The 21504-nt window shown below is 36.4% G+C and overlaps 1 non-coding gene across 1 annotated transcript; it reads left to right on the top strand.

Annotated features, from left to right (window-relative positions):
- Positions 1-682: 682 nt before the first annotated feature.
- Positions 683-791, top strand: LOC116100107. The gene has a single exon (XR_004122468.1). It is a non-coding gene; the product is annotated as a U6 spliceosomal RNA (small nuclear RNA).
- The last annotated feature ends 20713 nt before the right edge of the window (positions 792-21504 follow it).

Raw genomic sequence — 21504 nt, 5'->3', positions numbered from 1 at the left:
CTTATGGCTATAACTAAACAAGCAGAGAATTGTGTACTCCTCCTATTGCCAAGATCAAACAGATTATTTTCTTCAAATCTCTGCTAGAATCTTATTTTCTGTTGCCAGAAATAGCACAAAGGCCAGGGCAATATTTCTGTCTGGAAAGTACTTGCAAAAACATGGGGATCTGAATTTCATACCTTGATCCCAAGTAAAAGAAGCCAATGTGATGGGGAACCTTCATAAACCCATTACCCGAAAGCAGAAATAGGACAAGTGTTTCACTGGCCAATCAGAAGTGGAAACACACTTGTGCACACAAACATATCCATAAACATACAATCATGCACATACACATATGCACAATGAAATAAAACATAAATGATACAACCAACGTAAATCTATACCATTTCTGTAGTCCATTAATTCACTCAAAATTTCCAATTGCCACTAAAACCATGAAATGGAGTATTTATGATTTATTTCTATGGTTACTGAATAGTTTTTACCATCTACTAAAGTGAAAAAACTGAGTTTTGTGCTTTAAATTTTTACAGAATATACTATAATTTACTTAACATTTAAAAACATTGAACAGAAACTCATATTATATAATTATGGAAATTTAATAGCAGTTAAGATATATAAATTAAATTTATATTTAGTCCCAAAATTGAACATAAATGTCATAAATACAGTAGCTGTGCTTGTTTTGGCAGTGAATACTAAAATTCAGACAATACAAAGAAAATTAGCACTGGCCCCTACAAAAAGATGATTTGCAAATTTGTGAGGCATTCCTTATTTTTAAGTACAAAATAACCAGTACCTAAAGTATACATATCAATTTTAGTAACTCATGCTCCTGTGCAGGAGAATATCATATAAATGTGCAGTTTATCATTTTTCTGAAAGGATATTTATCTTCTTTCTAGCTTTTTCCATTTTGAGTGCAGAAATAGTGACTGTACTTGTCTCTGTACACCCAAACAAAAGATTCCACAGCAAAGATCTTCTTCAACATTTTTTACTCAAAATCACTTTCACTCAAGAAATTTTTAAGCCAGGCAGTGGTGGCACACACCTTTAATCCCAGCTCTTGGGAGGCAGAGGCGGGGGATTTCTGAGTTTGAGGCCAGCCTGGTCTACAGAATGAGTTCCAGGACAGTCAGGGCTACACAGAGAAACCCTGTCTCAAAAAAAAAAAAGAAAAAAAAAAAAAGAAAACAAAAGAAAAAGAAAGAAATTTTTAGATGAATCCCAGTTTTTTTCTTTTGTTATTTTATTTTATTTACTTAAATTCTAGTCATTGAACCCCTCAGTCCCCTCTCCCACAGTTCCTCATCCCATTCCACACCCCTTGCCTCCTAGAGGATGCTCCCCCAACACCAGACCTCTCCCTTCCCTGGGGCATCAAGTCTCTGGAAGATTAAGCACACCTTTTACTGAAGCCAGGCCAGGCAGGCATCTGCTATATATACATGTTGCAGGAGCCTAGGACTGCCCATGTATGCTCAGTCTCTTGGAGCTCCCTGGGGACTGGGTTACTTGAGACTGCTGATCTTTCTATGGGGTCTTTCTCCCCTTCAGCATCTTCAATCATGCCTCTAATTCAACCACAGGGGTCCCTGACTTCAGTCCAACGGTTGAGTATAAGTCCCTGCTTCTGTCTCAGTCAGCTGCTGGGAGGGCCACTCAGAGGACAGCAAAGCCAAGCTCCCATCTATAAGCACATCATAGCATCAGTAATATTGTCAGGACTTAGTGCCCCCAATCCCCTCCTGGCACTGAATTTATGATATTACCCATTTTGATTGGTGTGAGGTATAATCTCAGGGTCATTTTATTTGCATTTCCTTGATGACTAAAAACATTGAACATTTCTTTAAGTGCTTCTAAGTAATTCAAAGTTTTTCTGGTGAAAATTCTCTGTTTATTTGGTAGCCCATTTTAAAATTAGTTTATTTGATTCTTTGGAGGTTAACCTCTTGAGTTCTTTAGATACTTTGGGTCTTAGAGCTTGAGCCATTGGTATTCTGTTCAGGAAATTTCCCCCTGTTTTCGAAGCTGTTTTATTAGATTCAGTGTTAACATAATCTGCTTTTATGTTAAGGTCCTTCATCCACTTGGACTTGAGCTTTATGCAAAGTTATAAATATGAATATATTTTCATTCTCCTATATACAGACCACCAGTTAGACCATCACTATTTATTGAAGATGCTCTCTTTTTTCCACTTTATATTTTTGACTTCTTTGTCAAGGATCAAGTGTCCATACCTATGTAGCTTTACTTTGGGGTCTTCAGTTCAATTCCATTGATCAACCTGTTTGTCTCTGTACCAATTCTATATGGTTTTTATCACTATTGTTTTGTAGTATAGCTTGAGCTCAGGGTTAGTGATTCCCCTGGAAGTTCTTTTATTATTGAGAATTGTTTTGGCTATCCTGGCTTTCTTGTTTTTCCATATGAAGTTGAGAATTTCTCTTTTCATATCTGTGAAGAACTGTGTTAGAATTTTGATGGGGATTACATTGAGTCTGTAGATTTCTTTTGGTAAGGTGGCCATTTTGACTGCTAATCTGCCAATCCATGAATGTAGGAGATCTTTCCATATTCTGAGCACTTTTTTCATTTCTTTTTCAGGGATTTGAAATTCTCGTCATATGTATCTTTCACTTCCTTGGTGAGAGTTACACCAAGATATTTTAAAGTATTTGTGGCTATTGTGAAGGGTGTTGTTTCCCTAATTTCTTTCTCAGCCTGTTTATCATTTATGTAAAGGAAGACTATTGATATGTTTGAGTTCATTTTATATACAGTCACTTTGCTGAAGTTGTTTAGCAGCTGTAGGAGTTGTCTGGTGGAATTTTGGGGTTGCTTATGTATACTATCATATCAGCAAATAGTGATAATTTGACTTCTTCCTTTCCAGTTTGTATTTCCTGATCCCCTTTTGTTGTCTAATTGCTCTAGAAAGAACTGAGTACTGTATTGAGTATATGTTGAATAGATAGTGAGAAAGTGGGCAACCATGTCTTGTCCCAGTTTTTAGTAGGATTGCTTCTAGTTTCTTTTCATTTAATTTGAAGTTGGCTGTTTGTTTGCTATATATTGCTTTTATGTTAGGTATGTGGCATGAATTCCTGATCTCTCCAGGACTTGTAACATAAGAGAGTGTTGTATTTTGTTGATGGCTTTTCCGGCATCTGATGAGATGATCATGTGGCTTTTCCCCTTGTTTGTTTATATAGTGTATTATGATGTTGGGTTTTTGCATATTGAACCATCCCTGCAACCTTGGGATTAAGCCTACTTGACAGTGGTAAATTATGCTTTCATGTCTTCTTGGATTCAGTTTGTGAGAATTTTATTGAGTATTTTTGAATTGATATTCATTTGCAAGATTTGTCTAAAGCTCTCTTATTTTATTGGCTCTTTGTATAGTTTAGATGTCAGAGTAACTGTGGCTTCATAGACTGCATTACAACATGTTCCTTCTGTTTCTGTTTCATGGAACAGGTTTGTGGAGTATTGGTATTAGCTCTTCTTTGAAGATCTGGTAGAATTCTGCACTAGAACCATTTGGACCAGTGCTCTCTCTTTTTGGTTGGGAGATTTTTTGATGACTCTATTTCCTTAGGGATGATTGAACTGTTTAAATGGTTTATCTGATCATGATTCAACTTTGGTATGTGGTATCTGTCTAGAAAACCATCCACTTCTAGATTTTCCAGTTTTGTAGAGTATAGGCTTTTGTAGTAGGTTCTGAGTTTTTTAATTTCCTCCATTTCTGTTGTTGTGTCTCCCTTTTCATTTCTGATTTTGTTAATTTGGATACTGTCTCTGGGCCTTCTAGTTAGTTTGGTTAAAATTTTATCTATCATGTTGATTTTCTCAAGGAAGCAGCTCTTGCTTTTGTCCATTCTTTGTATCATTCTCTTTGTTTCTAACTGGTTGGTTTCAGCCCAGAGTTTTACTATGTCCTGTAGTCTACTCTTCTTGGGTGTGTTTTCTCCTTTCTGTTCTAGAGGTTTCAGGTGTGCTGTTAAGTTGCTTGTATGGGATCTCTCTAATTTCTTTATAAGGGCACTTAGTGCTATGAATTTTCCTTTAAATACTGCTTTCATTGTGTCCTGTAAGTTTAGATATGATGTGTCTTCATTTTCATTAAATTCTATACGGTCTTTAATTCTTTCTTTTTTCCTTCCTGACCAAGTTTTCATTGATCAGAGAGTTATTCAGTTTCCATGGGTGGGCTTTCTGTTGTTTCTGTTGTTATTAAATTCTAGCATTAGTCCTTGGTGATTTGTTATACTTCATGGTATTATCTCAATCAGACAGAATTCATAGGATAATATCATTCTTCTTGTATCAGTTGGGGTTTGTTTTATGTCTGATTATATGGTCAATTTTGGAGAATGTTCTGAGGTGCTGAGAAATAGTGTATTCTCTTGTTTTGGGGTGAAATGCTCTGTGGATATCTGTTAAATCCATTTGCTTCATAACTTCTTTTAGTTTCTCTGTGTCTCTTTAGTTTATGTTTCAATGACCCATCCATTGGTATAAGGTTCAGTATGTATTTTGAGCTTTAGTAAAGTTTCTTTTACAAATGTGGATACTCTTGCATTTGGGACATAGATGATCAAGACTGACACTTCCTCTTAGTGGATTTTTCCTTTGATGTATATGAAGTGTCCTTCATATTTGAATATTTTGGTTGACAGTCTATTTTATTAGATATTAGAATGGCAACTTGAGGTTTTTCCTGGGATTGTTTGCTTGGAAATTTTTTTTTCAAGACTTTTAATCTGAGGTAGGGGCTGTCTTTGTCACTGAGGTATGATTCCTGTATGTATCAAAATGCTGGGTCCTGTTTATGTATTTAATCTGTAACCCTGTGTCTTTTTATTGGGGAATTGAGTCCATTAATGTTGAGAGAGCTTAAAGACAGATGACTGTTAGTTCCTGTTGTTTTTGTTGCAGGAGTTGGTATTATGTGTATGATTTTCTTCTTTTGGGTTTGTTGTGAAATGCTTAACTTCTTGTGTTTTTCTTAGGTGCAGTTAATGTTCTTGTGTTGGAGATTTCCTTCCAGTATCCTCTGTTGGGCTGGATTAGTAGAAAGATATTGTTTAAATTTGGTTTTGTAACACTTACAATATTGAATAATTGTGACATTATATATTTCATTATTTTAATTTAGTGGTTCTCAACCTTCTTAGTCTTGTGATTTCTTAATACAGTTCCTCGTGTTTTGGTGAACCCCAACCATAAAATAAATTTGTTGCAATTTCATTACTGTAATTTTACCAGTTTTAAAAATTGTAATGTAAATATTTAATATTCAGGATATCTGATATGCGATCCCCAAGTGGGTCAAAACCCACATGCTTAGAATACCAGTTCTAAATGTTTGTCAATTGTCGTCCTTAAGTGAATATTTGAATAATCAATCCACTGAACATATCTTGTTTGTAAATTAAAATAGATGTTCTATAAGATACTCAACTTGATTGTTCCCATGAGCCTTCCTGGCCTTAGGGAATGGATGCTGAAATGGGTACAGTATCAGATGGATGCAGGTAAAAAGACTGATGATTTTTGACATTTTAACTATCTAACGGTGCTGGATACTAGAAGCTGATGGCTTCTGAAAAATTAAACATGTTCTTGTTTATTTTGTAGCTAAAAAACTGCTAGCTTCTTCTCTCTTTAACTCTCTATGCTTTATTTAATGCTGTATCTTCATTTTATAACTCTATTACTGTTCTGTGCTTCAGTAAGCACTGAAGAAACTTAACTTTTTATTTCTCTTATTATTTTATAATTCTCTGATTCTCTGTGCTTCATAAGTGCTGAAAAAACTAAATCTTATTTACTTTATAATTTTCACTTTATAATCTCTGTTCTTGATAAGTGATGAATAACTTAACTCTATTTTTATTAGATATTTTCTTTATTTACATTTCAAATGTTATCGCCTTTCTTGATTTCCCCTCCAAAACCACCTATTCCCTCCCACTCCCCCTGCTTACCAACCCATCCACTCCTGCTTTTTGGTCCTGGCACTCCCCTACATTGGAGCATTGAGCCTTCACAGGACCACAGCATCTCCTCCCATTGATGACTAACAAGGCCATCCTCTGCTACAAGTGTAACTGGAGCCGTAGGTCCCTCCATGTGTACTCTTTGGTTGGTAGTTTAGTTCCTGGGAGCTCTGGGGATACTGGTTGGTTCATATTGTTGTTCCTTCTATGGGGCTGCAAACCCCTTTAGCTCCTTGGGTCCTGTTGGACCATGAAAGGCAGTCTGTGTTCTTGACTGGGTAAGACATACTCCAGAGACCCAGTAGAAAATTCTACAAGGGATGGAACAGTAAAGCTACCCCCCTAGATATAGACCCCTGACACCAAGAGCCCTTACTCCATTATCCTGTGGCTAGACAATGCCCCAGTATTCTGGCTGGACTCCACCCCCACATTCACCTGCAGCCTGGTATGCCTCACCCCTGGGAACAGAAAGGTAGCCCAGCCAACTACAAAGGGACTGCCCACATGGCCATGGCCAGTCTCTACTTTTCTTCTTCTCTCTCTCTCTCTCTCTCTCTCTCTCTTTCTCCCCTACAATAAACAGCTTAAGACCATGGGCTGACTCCTTTCATCTAGACTTGCTGTGCTGGAGCAATGGATTAGGCCTTTCCCTAAAGAGCCACATCTAATCTCCCACAGTAAAGTCTCCCAACATTTCCAGCCTTGAGACTGGACTAAAGATTCTTGACTCATGCACACACAGGAACCACTGGACACTCCCTGCTCCCTTTCTCTCTTTGGCCTGGGACTGACTGAGTCTCTCTTCAGGGCCCCCAATTTGTTCTCAGCTTTTCCTCAGTATCCAGTGACATCTGGGATGCCCTAGACTGAGAACCCATGAAACTCTCCACTCCTGCGAACTGGGATAGTAGCTTCTCATAGCTAGACAAACGACAGTCTGCATCTGCCCAACCAGATTACCCAAGCTCTGGCAGGACATGGGTAACCCTCACCCCCTTTATTATTCATCACCCCACCCCCCCACCTCCGCACCCAACAAGTTGCCCAAGGTGGTTCTTTGTCTAAGTCCTCCATTGAGGGACCTGTGACCATCCCCCAGTCAGTAGCTGGCTGTCTTAGACCTTGGCTTGCTACAAGCTCTCAGCCCACCTGAGGTGAGGCTTCCTGACTTAAACAAAGCCCTTTTTGTTTCTGCCACTTCTCTGCCTCAAGGTTCCTGCTAGCAGCTACACCCACCTCCAGAGGCTGAAGATAAAGATGTTGATTGGGCTACGGAATGCTGGCGGACTGAGGGCAGGGTTTTACCTGCCTGCTTTTTTCTCAGTGGAATAATATATTCTGGACTGAAAGCAGAACCATGCCTCAGTCCCATTTTTAAATTCCCCTTGCTGTCTGATTCCCTTAATTTCTCTTAGGCTCCTACTCCTCTTCCAGAAGACCCCTGTATGTAGCTGCAGGAGGCTGCAACAGTTTGGCACCCGATGATGGAGCCTGCAAATGATAAGGTAAATAGAGAGCAGTGCTGCCTTATGAAGCTTCACAGGAAACAGAAGTAAGAAAATGGTATCCGGCACAGGTAAACAATTTATGGGGTGCAAGAGGATGCCGGGTAAATTGGGACTACACTGGCCCAGTGTTAATCTCACTTTGGGTTTGGTAGCAACATTTAGGATCGGAAACTTCAATTAGATAATTGTCCATAGTCAAAGAACTACATTTAGGCGTGAGGAATAGGGCATAAATAAAATAAAAAATAATGAAAATAGTAAAATACAAAAATAAAACAAAATATATGTATATATATACATGAGAGAGAGAAAGAGAGAGATCAAAAGAGAAAGAAAATGGATTTCAGAGCTATTCCAGAGACAGAGAGAAACTGAGAGACATCTTGCTTTCTCTATGGCTCGTTCAGGAGAAATTCCTAGTCTTAACTCTGTGTTATAGTAGATGCACCACATGTGTCCATGTGTCTGTCTTTTTCTTGTGGTATAAATGATTGCGGTTCTGTGTTTCATGTTGAAAATAAAAGATGGTTGACATAGCAGAGGCTGAGTTAAGTTGCCTAGCTGAGAAACAAAAGGTTAGCATAGAGTTGGTTTACTCAAGACATGTGACAGGAGTCAGCAAAGATGGCAGCACAGGGTACAGAGCGATTCCTAGGAAACAGAGTCCCTATTGTATGTAAAGGAAGCCCTCTTCCCAGGGTTGGCTTCCCTTTTCTCCCTTTCCAAAAGACCTAGCAGGGAAGTGCAGCCCCAGAGGTCCAGTCGAAGGCACTGCAGGTCTGAGGGGGTAGATGAGAGGCTGAATGAGGGGTGGCTTCCACGGGCCGCCCACATCTAGAATGCAGCAAGGCAGGCAGCGGTGGTGACAGCAGGAGCGATCACACAACCGACAGGCCGCCCCGCCTTCGCTGGATGAATGTAAGCCCGTTTTGCCATTTTGTTTGATTTTGTCGTTCATTAAATTTTCCATTTGAAGAGTTTGTTTTCACCACACTTTACAGCCTTAATCACCACAGTTCACGACAGTCGGCGTGGCCGACTCCATCTAGTGGCTACAGTCTAAGTTTTAGGCCATTTACCAGGTGGTAGATGTAGTGTTTTTGATATTGATTTTAAAGAGGGCAGATTCTTTAACATTGGGTTTTGCTCTCCAAAAGTTATGATTATGGCTTAATATTACAAAAGAAATTTAGAAATATGGTTAAAATAGACAGAGTTCCATTGGCTGCAGTTTATTAATTAAAAACAACATTATCATGGATCTAAAATAACTTTAAATTTAAAATTTATAAAGAGTCAATGAGGCAGTAAAATTTATAAAAGCATTACAATCTGGCCTGGCTACTTCATATAAAGCTATTGTGTGTTTAAAAGGATGATTTTCCCTCTACATCCTGGTAAGTTTAAAGATTTTTGCTTCTAGTGAGTTTGTAATTAGTAGAAAACTTTGTCTTTAAAAATGGCTGATAGCCTTACATTATATATAATTTTTTGTCCCTGCTTTGGTACAAGAAGCTAGGACTTTGAATTTTTCTGTGTACATTATTATTATCTAATCCCTATGATAAGACCTTTGCTCTTATACCATGAGCTTTAAAAATGAGTATTAGTTGCTCTAAAAAAAGTTTCAGAGGCAATATCTTTTTCAATATTTAATCCTCAGTTATATCAAGAAAAGTTGTATTAAGTAAGAAAGATGAGCTACTTACTTCAAATTACTTTTGACTAAGGCCTTATCTTAAGTTCACTACAAGACGTAGGCCTTGAGAGGCTCAGAGCTTTTTACAGAGGTAAAGAAAGCTTCTGTAAACAATTGCTATCAATTGTAGTCAAATGTTTGGATTTTTAAATATCCCCACAGCAACTCTTTGGCAAAAGAGAACATTAATATAAATTCATCTTTTCTCATATTCAAAGTAAAGTTTTAATATCCTATTATTAATAAAAATTATAAAATAAAATCATAAATATATTTTAGAAAACATCGCTTTAAAACCTGAGATGTCTATTTCTTTCTTCAAATAGCAATTAAATTGATTATTGTAAAATATTGATATTTGGCCTATTACATAGAATAAATTTTAAACAAAATGGTAATTATTATCTAAAAGACAAATTGTTAAGATTTGATTAAATACATGCCTTTATATTTCCTATAAATTTATGCATATATCCCATAATAGTATATACATCTACAACCCTTCTGTGGGAGAAAAATTATATGTAAGTCACATGTTTAATCTCATGATTTTTCCCCTATTTCAGTACAAATAATTAAACTATGTGCTGTAGTCACTATTTTTCAAGTCCTAAAATTAAGCCTTAATTTGTATATTGATATATGTATACATGTATATGTCAGAGCTTACAATTGCTTATGATAATCTTACATTTTTAAAAAATAATTCTAATTTGAAAATTAAAAGTAAAATATACACATGTGACTATTAATACCTTTTCAGACTTCTTAGTTACAATTGCCTTAACGAGAAAAGTAACAAAAAAATGTAATCATTGCCTACATTAATTTTCTATGCTTGGTGTTCCTAATCAGATTGGAACAGATTGTGGAACTGGCTATTACAGTCCAGTACTTGAGATGTTTTATTAACAATTTAATGTTGCCCATATTACTGGGATTTCTTAATTTTTTCAGAGACAAGTAATTGTTAGACATGTACATTGCACTCTAAAAAATTTGACTTTTAAACAGAAAAGGGGGAATTATATCCCTGTACACATTATTTAAATCGTGCTTTTTATTTTTAACAATTTTTAAATTTGGATGCCGATGCCAAGACACCCTATAACCAGGCATAATTATGCCTAGGTGAAATGGAATAATCTTTTATCTGAAGCCTGAAAAAGGCCCAGATGTTTTAAGCACCTCAAGAAGAGGGAGTGTATTTGTGTTTTTTCCACAGAATTCAGAGTTCCCTGTCTGGATCCAAGGCAGAGTGGTCTGTCTCTCTTTTTCACAGAGGTACACACATGAAAGCAGATGCTGACAGCAGAAATGGAGAAGCTGCATCCACCACAGACTGCGATGAGAACTGCTAAGATGTTGGAACACTGGTGAACAACATCTAATTTTGTTTAGCTATTAGTAAATCATATCTTGATGGGCACCTAGCACACGAGACCTTCCATCAACTAACTCAAGGACAAATCTGGGCCACCTCCGAGTTAGGGATGCCAAAAGGTCGCAGGAGACTAGCTTCTTTTCAAGCTCTTCACCTCATGAATTGCTGTCTCATAGACTCCAGTGGAGTGGGCATGGCAGGTTGCCATCCCATAGTCAAAACTCTGAGCTCTAATTGTTCCTATCTGAAAGAACTGCAGGGATGGAAATGGAGAGGAGCCTGAGGAAAAGAAGGTCCAGCGACATGCCCAAAGTGAGATCTAGCTCAAAGGGAGGTCCCAAGGCCTGACAATATTACTGAGGCTATGGAGCTCTCATAAAAAGGGACCTTGCATGACTGCACTCCAAAAGACCCAACAAACAGCTGAAAGAGTCAGATGCAGATATTTGCACCCATTCAATGGACAGAAGTAGCTGACTCTTGTGGTTGAATTAGGGAAAAGCTGGAAGAAGCTAAGGAGGAGGGCAATCCCGTAGGAGGGACCAGCATTCTTAATTAATCCAGATCCCTGAGATCTCTCAAACACTGGACCACCAACCAGGTAGCATACACCAGCTGATATGAGGCCCCCCAACACACATACAGTAGAGGACTGCCAGGTCTGGGTTCAGTCTGAGAAGGTACACCTAACCCTCAAGAGACTGGAGACCCCAGGAAGTTTAGAGGTCTGGTTAGGTATGAGGTGGGGGATGGGGACATCCTCTTTTAGACAGGGGGTGGGGACGAGGTATGGGATGTGGAACAGTTGGAGGGTGGACAAGGGGCAGGGGATAAAATCTGTAGTGTAAATAAATAAATAAATAAATGACAAAAAATAAAATAAACACCAAACTTGTGGGTAGTACTACAATGGCTCAGGACATTGATCTACTGACAAATGGGTTTGTGAAAAATTGAAAAGTTTAACAGCAAGGCATACAATCAGCAGAAGATTGAATAGGAGGAAATTGATGCCAGCTGTTTACCTGACTAGTATGTATGAAGACCTAAAACAAACATCAAGAAAATAAGTCATTCTCTCAGTAACTGTTCAATTGAACTCAAAAGAGAGTTCTCAGAAGGACAATTGGGTATGACTGTCAATTAATCCAGTCTTTATGGTAATCAGAATCAAAAGAATAAAACAGAAATTTCATATGATGAAACTTTACTCCCATTTGAATACTTTCCCTCAAAGATCACAGTTGGCTAACTCCTGCTTTCATTGTGCTCAAAATAAATATATTTTGACTTACCTGTGTTGTGGCATCAGCCTAAAGTTATCATTAGTGGGTAAATGAGTGAAGGAAGGTGGTATTTCATTTGTCAAAACCAAACCAATTATACCACCTCTATCCCTATTTTAATGTTCTTCCCTGTTATTTATCTTTCCTTCTTCATGTCACCAGTGTCTTTTCCTCCATTAAGATGTTTCTTTCATTTTTCCATAAATGACTCCTTTCTATTTTCCTGGGGTTAAGAAGTACTCCAAATTAAATATACAAAACTAAATTTTCAGCACAACTCACAAAAGTTGTGGTTATCCACACAGGACTTATACAGGACCAAGCCAATCAACATTCTAGCATTCAGTGGGAGAAGATATTAATAGCCTTAAACAGTAGCTGGGGAGCTATTGACAGTTATGAATAGGATAAAAATACATTGTATAGAATTCTTAAGAATTAATAAAAAACAAAATCATATTGCATATAAAACATATTGCATGATTCAGTATCAAAAGGACAAATATTATATGTGTGGTGGTTTGACTGAGAATACCCACCCCCCAGACTCGTATATTTGAATATTTGATTCCTAGTGTGTGGAGTGTTTAGATAGTATCAGGAGGTGTGATCTTTTTTGAGGAGATATTTCACTTGGGGTGGTATTTTAGTGAGACCCAGTCTGGCTCTCTTCCTCCTGCTTGAGGATCAGATATAAAACGTCAGATACTACTCCGGAACTAATCCTGCCTAGCTGCTGCCACTAGACCCAGTAGCATAGTCATGGACTCATCTTCTGAAAGCATAGGGAAGACCCTATTTAAGAATTCCTTTCATAAATTTCCTTGTTCATAGTGTCTCTTCACAGCAATAGAATGGTAACTAGGACAACACATTTTTTCCATAGGTGACATTTAATAGTTATATAAAAATAACATGAATAAAGAATGAGGAAAGGGAACTATTCAGAAAAAGGAAGTGGTCACTGTATTAAGAAAAGAATTAAGGAATGAATATGACCAATCATCTTACATGCATGTCTGAAATGTTATAGAGAAAGAAATTATTTTCTATAAGGTGAAACAATAAATGTTCTTTACAAAGAAATATAGATTAAGTTACAGGATGATGATCACTTGGAGAGAGGTTTAAAATGTCTTCTCTCTTGACAGATGAAGAATACTGAAAAAAAATAATGACAAAGGATCTGAGTAATACTGCTACTGAGTTGAATTTATAAATATATATTAGTCATATACATGTGCCAGAAGTATTTTTAGAAAGAAATATAAATTATGTACTAAGTTGAGAATCTAAGCCCAAAGCATGACACATTTAGAATGAGAAATTGAGGACTATAATGGAGTTGACGGGGAGTTGACAAAAGTTGGCAGGCAAGGGAAATGCTTACCTGACTGGGTAGTGGTCCTTAGTCATTTAATTCCCTTAAAATTGAAAATATTAAATCTACTACACAAAATTATATATTATAGATTTTTAAAAATAATAAGTAACCAAAATACTACCACATAAATAATGCTGCATAAATCAATTACTTTTCAGATTTAGTAAAAGTGAATACCAAAGCTCCTTTCTTTACTTCCTTCTGAAGACCACCAGAGATGGATGTATGTAATAACAAAGGACTACTTACCTATCAAAGGAGAGTATGTATCATCTTCAGGGTTCAAGTGTGTCTCAAATGGGAAGTGAGGGAAGGTGCTCACTGGAGTTAGGAATTGAAGTTTCATGTGGTCAGTTATACACAGAGAGAAAGGATAGTTTCTGGCAGAAGTCAGTGACTGTGGCCACATATGCAGTGTCAACTTTATAAACAATGTAACTGGTTTTTATAATGGTACTGTATTTCTATGATTTTTGTTGAACTATTTTTCCAAGGTGGTTTTTAAATGTTTTATGGGAACTTAAATGATCTACTATTCAGGTACATTTTATACAGTTCACTGGTTATTTATTTTTGAATAGATTTTTTTGTGGGGGAAAGGGGACTTACATTTGCATAAGAATTAATATTTACATATCTAAGAATTTTAACAGCAGGATAACATTCCCAATGTTGGGTAAACAATACTTTCTTTAGTGAAGATACAATTCCTGGGAATGTAGAATATTTTCCTTTTGTAGCATTAGTTTTTTTCCTACCTTGCAAATATACCTTTCACTACTTGCATTATGATCTCTGCAGGACTAATTCTTGGAAGTGACATTGCTAGAAAGAAAATAAAATTTTTATTATATAAGCCTTGTATTTAATTGATTTGATGATATTATTGTGCAAGATTTCTCTGATTATAATATTTAACAACCATGTTAAAACAGAAGTTGAAAGGGTATATGCACTCCTCCAGTGTGGTAGTTGTCACAGGTGATAGGATTGGGAAAATCTACTAAAACTGCCCACTGAGGGAAAGTAATGAAACAGGACCATGAGGAACAACTGACATTACTAATAGTTGTCTAGGAAAGAGTATTTGGAATTTTTAAAGAGGTATATAGATGACATAGATAGTCAAGTGCTATCTTTCTAATGACCTTCAGAGCTGGTAAGTCTTTGCATGAGAAGACAGGACATGCCACTGGAGGTTGGGGTGAAGGAGAGAAGAGAGCAAGAATTTCAGCAGCAATGTGAATTACATTCTTCAGAGGGCGATGTGGTAGAATGAAAAAGTCTCCAAAGATATTGTAATCATAAGGGGAATCCAGAAAACCATTGATGAGAAAGGGAGAGAGAGAGAGAGAGAGAGAGAGAGAGAGAGAGAGAGAGAGAGAGAGAGAGAGAGAACATAAAAAATTATACTTCAGCCACATTCCAAAGCATTAGAATCTCTTAAACTCTGTCTTTTGTCTGTCAATCACTTTTCCTCTAAGTTTAAAACATGTGGTTTAATTCTGGGATCACACCATTGCTAAGGTTTTGTTAATTTCTTCCCTAGAATATCCATAGCAGTTCAAGGTATGATGTAGGGCAGAGGACCTCAGAGCAGATGTTACAATAGTATACAATTTTGACTTGCACTAGCAATGGCTCAAGAGGATCTCAAAGTCTGTGATATGTGTACAGGAATAACAATGAAAAGCATAGATCTAGAAAGTTTGTACTTAAATATAAATTGTGTTCATGTATGTTTGACTAACACATTGATTTATTATTATCTGCTTAGAGATCCATGAATAAGGGAGGATGGGAGATGGCATGATTCACTCTCTTCTATACCTATTATTCTTAGGTTTGTTCTTTTCATTGTGTCCTCAGTTTTCTGAATGTTTTGGGTTAGGAGCTTTTTGTACTTTGTATTTTCTTTGACTGTTGTGTCAATATCTTCTATGGTATCTTCTATGCCTGAGATTCTTTCTTCAATCTCTTGTATTCTATTGGTGATATTTTAATCTGTAATCCTTGATCTCTTTCCTAGGTTTCCCATCTCTAGTGTTGCCTCCATTTCTGATTTCTGTATTGTTTCTATTTCCACTTTTAGGTCCTGGACTAATTTCTCAATTCTTTCTCCTGTTTGATTAGGTTTCCCTACATTTCTTAATGGGATTTATTTGTTTCCTCTTTAAGTTATTCTACCTGTTTACCTGTGTTCTCCTATATTTCTTTAAGGGAGTTATTTATGTCCTCCTTAAAGTCTTCTATCATCTTCATGAGATGGGATTTTAGGTCAGAATCTTGCTTTCCAGGTGTGTTAGGGTATCTAGGACTTGCTGTTGTGGGAGAACTGGGTTCTGATGATGCCAAGTAACCTTTATTTCTGTTGTTTAGTTTCTTGCACTTGCCTTTCGCCATCTGGTTATCTCTGGTGTTATCAGGTCTTGCTGTCTCTGATTGGAGCTTGTCCCTCCTGTGAACCTCTGAGCCTGTGATCTTAGGTGTGTAGGAGACTAACTCTCACATGGTGGAATTAGGATATGGAGAGCTGCAGCAGAGGCATAGCTCCTGGGAACAGATTGAAACCAGAGAAACCCTTTTCCCAGCAGTTCCATGGTTCCTGTGCTCTCTGGGCTCCTGGTGAGTAATTTTGGGCCAGGTATTAGAGCAATATTGGTGGTTTCACCTGTGATCTTAGCTGTGTCAGCACTCCAAGGAGACCAGCTCTCTCTGGGTGGGATTTGGGTAAGGAAAGATGTGGGACAGGATTAGCTCTGGGTTGAAGATGGAAACTAGAAGGCGAGAATCAATTTTACATGTTTTATTAGATGATGTAATGAATATACATATACATCATATACATACACACCCTAAAGGAATAAACTTGTTCCTTGATTTGCTTACAATATATTTGGAAAGCAAACCAGTACACAAGGAGAAAGCTATGTAGATGCCAGACCTTTCTTCCATATATCAATATTCAGATTGAAAGATGCATGTTATACATGTGAACATTGAAAGAAAGGAAACTGATAATGGCAGGTGATTTTCAAAGGAGGCTCCATTAAAAATGTGTGACTTAGCCTTGGTCCTATGTACATTTATTTACGATGATCATGCAAAATTGGGTGATGCATCAGAGAGCTCATCCCCTACTTCTGAAGAAAAATGATATCTCATATTTCAGAGACCATTGCTACTCATCTAGGTATGGGACTTTGTGAAAGTCTACATAGAAGAAGGAGATGTCAGAATGAAAATGATGTCAATCATTTATATGAAATTCTCAAAAACCTTAATTTTAAAAATTAAATATCTTAGCATAAGAGAATAAAAGAATGTTTGACTTAAAACTGTCTTTAGGAATAGATAGGATTTTTGTGCAAGCAGAATGGCCATGGGTTATCAAACAGTAAACAAAACTAGTACATGTGTTCATTTTGACAGTTGAGATATTAGTCACCAGATATAATGGATATCCCTATAGATATATTGGGGAATAGATAAGCATGATATTCTACTATAAATGGCATTGAAGACCAGGACTTTTACAGTATTTCCAAAAATCAATTCAGTAAGTATTATGTTTCTCAGTGATTGATTAATATGTGAAACAAATAATACATATGAACAAGATAAATTGAATTTGTTTTCTTATTCTCTTCCTCTTCCTTCTTCTCTTCCTCCTCTTTCTCCTCCACATGCTCTCCCTTTTCCCCTCCTCCCCTCCTCTTCTTCTTCCTCCTCTTCATCTTCTTTCTACTTTTCTATGGGGATAGGTTACAAAGGTGCGGGCAGACCTGGTAGAACTGGGAAATGAGCATTATTGGTTTACATAATAGGAAATTCCAAAATAATCAATAAAAATATGTTGGAATAAAAAAGAATATTTATAATACAATATAGAGCAAATGATAAATAACTTGCTTTGGAGAACCATAATTGTTTCCTAACATTGATCTTCAGAAAATTGGCATTTATTAAGAAAATACTAATTTAGAGTAGGATTCCAGAAAGACAACAACATTTTAATGTTCTAAAAAGCTTACTTAATTACTGTAATTTGTCTTTCCCTTTGCCCATTTGAATGTTCTCTAAAGTTTTGCTCACATCTCTAAATAATGCCGCTTTCAATTCTTGATGTGTGTAGTGTGAATTATGCTCACAAACAAATATTCATATTCAGTAGAGCTAGGTACTTGGCTAAGTGTGTCTTTGTCTTAGATTATTGTTTCCATATATTCTCACTCTCCAGTTTATATTTTCTTAAAGAATAAGGAAACAATTTATTTTTCTGAGGTAACTATAGGTACCTATTATTTTTAGAGTGTTTCTAAATGCAAAGTAGCCAATTGGATTTTTAACTATTTGCAAGAATAGGATGTAAGGCAGGGGAAGGGACTAGAGAATACAAATACTGCGGCTTAAGCAGAAGTGGTTGACAAACTGAAAGATGACGCTGGATCTCATTTCTTCAGTTATGCATGCCAAGGTCTTTTTTCCTTTTCCTATAAATAAGATTAGGGCTCCAAATTGCAATGGGAATGGCACTATGCAATTAAAAGTGTTATAAATGAAATTAGTTCAAAGTAAATTTTTGGAAACTATTTTCAATGATGTAAATATGCTCTAAATCCATTCTCAATATTTTTGACATTATTGCAACTTAAAAGAAAGAGTAATTTAATTGGCAGAAAGATAGTTATTGAGCTATGACCTTACAGGTTAGCAGGAAGTGAGCTACATTCTTAAGAGAATAGCTATTTTGCATTTTCAACCACCTGGAAAGAGAGGTCATAATAATTGGACACAACTAATGTTACTGGGGTCACAGGGGAAAATATGACTTGGGGAAATTGGAGGCTAATTGCCATTCAGCTGTGAAATAGTGACTGCACATAATCTCCACGAACGAAAAATTGGGCAAAGACTGAAATAGGGTAGATGAAAAATCTTTAGCGTGTTCTGACTTGGATTGCAATTCCATTTAACTTGAAGGTGTTCTTATAGCATAAGAATATAATGAGTTGAAATGTATGAAAACAACATGCTTCCCTTAATAACACCTCAGTCTTTGGTAACCTGGTTACTTTTGCATGAACAAGCTATGTAATTTAATGCCATTTTCATGACTAATTATAGATTGTTCACTGACCTGGATACTTCAAAAGAGAAGTAATTCCTGTAAGCATATTTTGGGATTTCTTTTATATAAGAAGCAAGAGATGAAGTGTTTTCATTTAATGTTTGGTAGAAGAATCATTTAATGTGGTACCATTGCAGATTTTTTAACAAGTCCATGTGAGCAAATGGTGTGGGGTTATACAGTAGGGAGATTAATAACAGCTTTTGTTCAAGATGTTCAAATCAAATGTATGGAAAACTAAAGACTTAAACTGAGCACTACATTAAGTATAAGGGAGAGAGGAAAAATTGACACATAAAATGAACCTGTCTAAAAATTACATTGCTTTTATGATAAGAAATACAGAAATGTGGTTTAAGATAAATAGTTTGAGTGACTAATTTAGAGTTAGCTATTAACTTTGCCTTATATCAATCAAGCCAGTAATGTATCATTTATAAAAATCATAATACATTCATGGAACTGTAAAAGCCACCAAGTGTGTTATTGATTGCCTTCTACATTAAAATTTATGTTAATCTCTGTGATATTTATTGCCTTTTTTTCTCATTTACACAGTTGAAATGGTCCTATAAATAAATATTAATTTAAAATATAATATCCTTAACAATATTAAAGACAACCTGAAGTCTGAAAAAAAATACTTTGGTGGGAGAAAATTTCAGAAAGCAATTGTAAAGACAAATGTAATCATAGAGCTGAGTTGTTTTCTTTGTGCTATGCACACTCGTCTACTCCAGTCACATCCAAAATATCGGGGATAAAATCCTGATAAAGGATAAGAGGCAATAAGATTCCAAAAGGAGTTCTGTGCTTCCTGGATTTCAAACAGTCGCTGGTATCCCCTAACTCAGACGTGTTCCAGATTAGTCTTTCCAATCATCAACACGCCCTCATAATTAGGCATAAAGGTACCCCAGGTAATGATTCATAAATGGCTAAGATTGTGCACTGTTTTCTGGCCAGCACAATGTTTCCAACTATCCTAGTTTAATACCAAACTGTCCATAGCTTGCAATTTCTCTCAAAGTATCTGCCTTGCCAGAGCTAGCAACAGAGGTTGAGTACATTCCTTAGGGCAATAGATAGTTTACAATAGTTAGAAATGTTTTGCATACTAGAGAGTAATGAAGGGTTTCCCTCACTCAAGGACATTAGCTAAAAGTGTTAGGTCAGAACTCCCCACTGCTTGCCCCTAGCTAGACTCAGAGAATTAGCAGGAAATGCTAGATTGATACCTCCTGGTCATTGCCTCCAGCAGAATCAGAGAATTAGCCTAGGAATACCAAAATGCCTCAACAGGGAGGGCTCCACTCCTCTTCACACCTGAAGACCAAATCCCACTGACCTTGATGAGCGATCACTTGCCTATGTGACCTCAGTCTTGCTGCCCTGCTTGTTGTGTGGTACTTAAGTCTGCTTTTCACTTTGTATACTAGAACTAGGACTAGGAGAAGAAGAAGGGCTTGGACTCACATGCAGGACTAAGACTAGAACTTAGATGGGCTAGGACTCAGATTCATGCAATCCGCAGTTTCCAGGGCCGAGAGCACTTGGGCTTGGGGGATGCAGCACCAGTTCAGAGGAGATAGCTGCAGCTTTAGACCCAGTGTGTTTCAGGTAGCCTCAGATGTACCTCAACTATTGAGCTGCCAGATTTACCATCCTCTTTTCCAATGACTGTAAAAGTCTGATGCCATTTCTAAGAAATACATTCAGATCCTATACTTCATTTGTCATCTCTGCCATCATTTCTTCGCCTACGTCTTGTCAACCTGACTAGGACCCCCGTTTCTCCCATGGGTTGAGGGAGGCCCAGATCAGCGGCCCTCGGCATATTTGTACATTCAGCAAGTACTAGTAGTGCTCCTGGGAGCCATAGATATTTCCAAGCTCTAAAACAAACAAACAGACAAAAAATTGTGAACTCCATGGCTCTCTGTGTTTCTCTCTCTGAATTTTTTCCTTGCTTTTACATCAATAAGTCAACTGATTGTGCCACCTCTTAATTTGCTTTTATAACATACATCATTTATATAAATACTATTACTATTCATACCATAGTTGATTAGAGAGTACATGGTTGTGGGTTTTGAACTTGGTCATTTGCACCCTGATCTGCAGCTGCCAATCTGTGTTCTGCCTTCTCTGATCCCTCATCTCTACAATTCAGCACAAAATCAAAATCTACTGCAATGCTTACTCAGTTTCTTCTTTAGTTGTGATAATAGATTCTCATTTTTATTTTTTGAAGATATGCTCAGAACTTTAGGCTTTTAAAGTACTCTTCATAACAATAATTTTATATTATATACACAGCTCTGCTTTATATATTGATTTAAGACATCTTCAAAATCTACTGTCATAAATCTTAACTTCATTATCATAACTCCTTTTAAGTTGACTGCTTTAATGATCTGCTTCATATTTCCAAAGAACCATAGCAAATTTTCATTTTATATTTTTCCTGAAATAAAACAGCTTGTTAAAATATTCCTAAAAATAAATATTTAGAATACATAAGGTATAATTATAATTTATTACTTAATTCTTAATAAATATCAATTAATATTTAACATATTTAATATAATTTATTGTCATCAATTGATAAAAGCATACTAATACTTTTTTAAGTTATTCAACCTAAAGAAATGAAAAATAATAGTAAAAATACTCCCCAAAACAAAAAACCCAAAACACAAGTAGCCAACCAACCAAAAAAAGCAAAAATTACTAGACTTTTTTAATTACACTTTTTTCTAAATGTGTCCTAAATTGGCAATCCAATGAATCATTTACAGATATACATTTGTATATAAAAATTTTCAAAGATAATTTACTAAGTGCAGTAAAATATCTTGAAAAGATAATAACTTATTTCTAGTTATAATTAGAGATAGAACAGTGGTTAAGAGCACTGGATACTTTTCCATAGCACTAAGGTTTGATTCTCAGAACCCATATTACAGATAACAAATGAGAGTAACTCCAATTCAAGGGGATCTGACATACAGGAGTTCAAGATAGTATACTTTATTTAAATAGTGTCATTTTCTTTTTTTTTTTTTTTTTTTTTT

This window comes from Mastomys coucha, unplaced genomic scaffold, assembly GCF_008632895.1.
Source record: "Mastomys coucha isolate ucsf_1 unplaced genomic scaffold, UCSF_Mcou_1 pScaffold20, whole genome shotgun sequence".
Lineage (NCBI taxonomy): Eukaryota > Metazoa > Chordata > Mammalia > Rodentia > Muridae > Mastomys > Mastomys coucha.
This window is presented reverse-complemented; position numbering and strand designations above follow the sequence as displayed.